Raw genomic sequence first — 6,503 nt, 5'->3', positions numbered from 1 at the left:
TTTTTTTTTTTTTTTTTTTTTTTTTTTTTTTTTTTTTTTTTTCTTAGCAAAAAACATACTAAGTGCATACATTGTTGTTGTTGGCTGCTGTATTATGCAATGCATTGCCATAAAATTCAAATAGATTATATGCGTAAAGGCTGCTTATGAGCAGAGAGTGCGTAAAATTTTACTACAATTTTGAAATGTGGGTTGTGGCTTCAGGTAGGTAGTAACTGCCTTGCGCAGGCAGCAGATGCAAGTTAATCCGGTTATATGACTGGTGAGAAGAAGAAAAATCATGTTTGTTGTTTTTTTCCTTTTTCTTTTTTTTTCATTAAATTTTATTGAACATAAGAATCACAAGATATTTAAGGAATTTTCTTAAAGATCGAATTAAAACTTTGAAAGTTATTCAGTCATGCATTTACCGCTGCTGCATATATGTAAGTATTTCAATGCACCTTCTCTTGCAATCATCAAACAAGTTCTCCTTTATGCAGCGCTTATACATATGATGTTTTTCGCAAGTTTTAAAACCTTTTAGTAGAAAATAAGTAACAGTATAGTATGTAGGCGGATAAGGATGATCATTAAGCAGCCTAAAGCACTTTGCCTTTGCTATCTTCGTAATCAATGATTAAACATAATTTCTTGTTGCCTTATGAAGACTTACACAGACATTTCTTCGAAGATGCTTCAATCCCCTGTCAATTTCTTATTTTTCACAAATTATTGTCGGAATATATGCAAATTGGGAAATTCTTCTCAAAGTGAAATCTTATAAGAGGAGTGGTCGTAGAAATGATTCGACTTAATCCATAGGTAATAGGCTTCGTCTTTAACCCAAAAGGGACAAAAAAGCTTAGATCGATTAACTAAACAGTTGTAATCATCACCCACACAAACGCAAAATATACCCAATAGTATAAGCTACGCAGAGTATTAATGCATTCTCCTAAGCTTATATGTTGCAGATGAATTCATTGTGCGGCGAAGTGAAGCTACTCAGGAAATTTGTATGGTTCAGTAACTCTAACTCAGTGACACTTCAATGTGCTGTCGAATATGATTTGAACTTATATCTATAGCACATATATTATTATAGTACGAACTGATCGTAGACATATTCACAAACACCGCACGTATTGTCACGTACACCCGTACTTCGTCCTACAAATTTGCAGGCGCAGTTTACCCCATAATGAAGGATTAGTCTATGACATTTAGAAAATAGCTGTAGCTGGCAGTAAAACCAAAATGAAAATGAATCAGTCCCATGCAACATTTTTTCAGCCGCTTAACTTTTTTCGAAGGGCATTTTTAATTCCCCGCATACCGAAGAAACTAAATCGAGAAAAACAAAAGATTAAGTCGTGTATCTAGCAATCTTTGTTCCTATTTCTTATCCCTAATTATTTCAATTTTCATAGAGTGTGTTCGTTGGTTCGACAGTTACGCAATCGCGTTCCGTTGACTTATCGAGCTTAATTTCGTTTGAATGTATGTCAGCGATCAGTGTTTTGGATCATTATATTATTTTCAGAAGTGTCAGAATGCTCAGAATAGGCGGACATATGGACAGAGATAATTGATTCCCAATAATTTATGCATGCTAGCAATCGTCATCAACTCCTGATTCACGGATCGCAAGAGATCCTCAAGAGAAAACGTTGATGTTCCACAGACCTTCATAATATGTTCAATATACAAGCGCTTCTTAAGAGATCATAGTCCACGCAATTGTGTGAAATATTTGAGTAAATATTTTCAATGCTTGTTTAACACATGAGAGAGAATGGCGTTAAACTCCCCAACAAGTAACTACTGTTTGAAAGCATTTTAAAGCAATTCAATACGGATTCATTAACCTCTGTATTCTTTTGAGGCATCTTTGGATTAAAAGAATTTGAACGCTATATACACTGAATGATCACTTAAAAAAAAAATCTTCCATTCTTTGGAATTTGGTATTGCAATAAATGAACTTCTGACAAAAACTGTTTCTTTGAAGAAAATTTGCTAAAAACAAAATGCCACAGAAACTTAAGTTTAATATGTATACAATTGTAATAAGCTGTTAAAATATCCACACACTTTAAGGTGATGACGGAATCTGCGAAATTAATTTGTTTTATGTCGAATTAAGAAAAATGTTACATGCGCTTAGTATCGTGGAGGCAACCCTAGATTAAGTAAGCATAGCAAAGCTCCTATTTAACTTAGTCATTGCGTTAAGGAAGAAGTTCGTAGCGTTTTTCCCAACACATGGCCTTGCAATCGCTTATGTTTAATTTAAAAGGAAAACAAATATACATATATTGACACTTGTGCATTCAGAGAAAGTCGGCTTTAGAGTTGCGCGACTTTACTAGGACTGGCTATCCTGCACTTACATAACTATAGGCAGCCCATACACCTTTAAACCGAAAACTTTGCAACATTTTTTAACTCGGACTGGAGTGATCGTTTTTTAGAAATGAGCGAAAATTCTGACAAAATGGACTATATTGTCACTCGTTTGGGAGTGAAGAAAATAGAATTCGTGGAATTGTGCAAAAAATTCGTGGCCTTTATAATGAAGACGCTCCACCACAATCAGCATCACGCAAATAGTTTGCTTAAAGACACTATGTTCGAAACGCTATGTTCAAGTCAATGGAGTCAATGGAATCCTTTAAAAAAGTTAAATAAGACCCGCATAGTTCATCCAATGATCTCAGATCATCAGATGAAATAATAGCAAAAAATTTAATTGACCGCATTTCCAGCTGCCGATAACGGACGATGAAAATTGAATCACGTACGCCAAGAATGTGCGTAAAAGATAATCTTTCAAGATGAATGAATCTGACAAAGCCCGGATTGATGCCATGTAAGGTAATGCTTTGTATTTCGTTAGGATTGAATAACAAACGCGAATCATGAGCTCAAACCTGACTAGACGACTGATTGACATCACTCTCCACTATCAAGAGCTACTACAACTAAAGCGCTGAGAATTAAACAATGGGAAAGGCCTTGTCTTTCATCATCACAAACATCAAACCACAGTAACAATTTAAGGAGATACTTGTTGAGAAAGTTTGACGCACTCCCCACCTAGTCCGAACATGATTCGTCCGACTATCATTTGTTTCGCTCCCTGCATAAATAGGTTCATGATTTAAAATTGACTTCAAAAAAGTCTTAAGCAAATCACTTCATTTCATTTTTCGCTCTTAGAAACTGGAGAGACAATAGAAAAAACATTTTTTTTTTTACACTCAGGGGGTATATCTCATATTCGTCTAACACGGGGACGATTAGAAGAAAAAGAGAATGGCATGTCGTGATCGCAGCCCAGTATTTGTGGCCCCAGCGGTAAATACTATGCCTTTACTCACTCACTTTAATCACTCACTATAGCCACGACGATCAAAGTGGACTCTATGACACTTGAAATTTGAAACAACGAACACTGACTTGATAGTGACGATTCTTACCTACACAGCTACTCATGTATTCGATCAAAGTGTCTTAATATCTGTTTTAATAAAATTCATTAAAAATTCAATTATGATGACAAAATAGCGCCACGAACTTTTTCCTTGGCACAATAAATATTTTTAGCTTTACTTACTTACTTCTAGCCGCCCCGCATTATATTATATTAAAAAAACATCTCATAAATCTAATTAACTTCAACTTGTAATTATTAAACTCCTACGAGTGTGTAATCAAGCATGTTTACGCATGAAAAATGTAAAAAAAAAATAAATAAATAATTTACATACACACCACGTATGCAATTATCTCAAATTATTTATCATACGCCCCATATATATATATTTTTTTTTACTTTTTTCATTTAGAGGATAAAACCTGTTATCTTCAAAAGCAAAACAAATGAAACTTAGTTTGTTTTTGTGTTTAATTATCAAAGACCTTTTTACAAGGATATTAACTATCGTTAACGCATTTGTATATTAAAATGAATGTTTTGCATTTTTTTTGTGTTTTCGTTTCTTTTTTTTTTCTTTTTACATTTTACATAGACATGGAAAATAAATGACAATGGCATTGAAACGCGCAACAAACACACATTTACTTGCTTCACTTATCTAGAGAGGAAAATAGTTTTAGAAAACCATAAACATTTATTTGCATCTATGCATGCATGCATACATATTATTTTTAAAAATAACAACGAGAATAACAATAATAGTAATAATAGTAATAATAATAATAATAATAATGACAATAAATGTGCGTTTATAATAACATTTATGCTATCGCTTTTATAAATCATTTAAATTGTTGTCCGCTTATCTCTGAATGCGATTTACGTAAGTGAGAAAAAAAAATAAAAGCAAATTTATGAAATTGCTTAGAATCGTGGATTAAGGTGTTAGCTATATTAACTGTGTGTTAGCCGGTGTTGAAATCAAATAACAATAAGGTGCTGATATTTGCTTGACCCGTAGACTTAACCTAACAACAGTGGCTGTTACACCCCGAAGGTAGGCCAGTAAGTACAATAATTTGCAAAATCTTAGAATTTAAGAGGTTTTACTCTGTATGTGTGTGTGTGTGTGTGTGTGTGTGTGTTTGTAGAGGTGTTTGTTTGCGTCAAACCTGGTGTTTGACCAAACCTTAATTTATCATAGAGTGCGTGTTATAAAACGCAAAATACCTAAACATTAACAATCCGTAAAACACCTTCACTGATATGCACTCATATATCTATTAATAATATATATATATATTTATATATATATATATATGAATTAGAGTTTGCATAAATATTTTATATGTTGAGAATAAAAGCGAAAAAAAAAACCTAACAAAAAGTGAATGGTCGACAAACACGCATTCATACATTTTTAAATATGAATAAATGAATGAATGAATGATGTGATTATAAAAAAAAAAAAAAAAAAAAATCGCATTTTATAATAGGCCTCAAATGCTTTATTTTTTCCATTTAGCAATAGTTATAATTTTCATATTGGGTCCAGCTGCGATTTGCGCGTGTTTATATTAAATTTGAAAACAAAAAAAAAAAAAACACAATAAAAAGAAAAAAAAATCTCAAGGCAGCTTTATGCAGATTTTTTTTTTTTTTCGTTTAAAGATTTAAATAAATGCAAAATGTGCATTCAATCGTATAGATAGATGGATGGACAGACAGAAATACATATAAACAAACACCCAGCATTCTTTTTAACTTGTTTCAAATCAGGCACATTCACACACAACGGCAATCTTAATAAACGTATTGTAGCATGCGTCAAATGTCACGCTTATAGTTTTTTAAGCATAATGCTTAAGTTGATCGCGAGAAGTTCTCATGAAGGATTATTTTTTTTTGCTTTGAGACTAAACATTTTCCCATTTTCCGCTCTCTATAAAAAAAAAAAAACAAAAAGCTTATAAAAAATGGAAAGATATATTTTTGGAAATTTTTAAAAACTTACTTAATAGTTGTTATTGCTATTACTGGTCATAGACTTTGAAGATCATTAACGTGTTTGTTTTTGGATTTTTTTTTTTTTTTTTTTTTTGTTTCTCAATTTAACAAAAATGGTATTAAAACAGTGCGTATATTACTTGCTAATCAAAACGGGTATACTTTGAAGGATAACAAGTAAATGAAACAAATTATTTATTCAGTATTTTTTAGTGTGAAAACGGATGTTATTATAAAATATTTTCTAATGTTAGCTGAAATGAAAAAAATCATCAAAAAAGTTGAATAAAATAATATAGAAATTAGGCCGATTTTTTTTTTTTTTTTTTTTTTTTAGTTACAACATTTTATCAATAACGAATTACATAGCAATTGTATTATTCGGCATCGTCGCAAAGAGCAGCAGCTTTGATATACATATGCTTAGTTGAAAATTTTCCTTTCGCTTCGAACTTTCTGGAAATGTGGGGAAGAAGGCATTATCCTTAAAAAATGTTCTCTTTGAAATTTCATGCTTTTTCCTTCGTTTTAACTATTGATTTCTGAGTTTAGTAATACAATAACAGATGGTTTTGGGCAATTATTTATTGTACTCTATACCACATGTATGTCGTAAATTCGTATAAGCAACATCCAGAAGGACTTCAGATAGACTCAATTATTATTATACCGCTTCCTGCATTAATTTTAGCTCGTCTGTCCATCTGTCCGTCTTGTAATCTTGTATTCAAGAACGAGCACTATTGAAAATTTTTCTCATTGGTCCACTTTTTCAAATACTCCCCGTGTAAGGCCTTATTTTCAAAAGTCGTTATATGAATCACTTGATGAAGCAAAGTGTTGCAGAAAAGAAATATTTGTATATAGTCTTGGGGTCGCAGATTAATAGAATGAGAAAAAAAAATGAAAAATTTATTGTAATAAAAAACAATCATACATATAAACCTTATCGAAACTGTAAAAGCTTTTCTCTCGAACCACGAGTTCCTTCTAGTATTTTCGTTTTTTTCACTACAATTTTTTACAGTATTGGTAAAGTAAGATCGTTCAAAAGAATCAATGTATAAAATAG

This window comes from Glossina fuscipes, unplaced genomic scaffold (genome assembly GCF_014805625.2).
Source record: "Glossina fuscipes isolate IAEA_lab_2018 unplaced genomic scaffold, Yale_Gfus_2 91, whole genome shotgun sequence".
NCBI classification, from domain to species: Eukaryota; Metazoa; Arthropoda; class Insecta; order Diptera; family Glossinidae; genus Glossina; species Glossina fuscipes.
The sequence above is the reverse complement of the archived record's forward strand: the minus strand, read 5'-3'. Positions refer to the sequence as shown.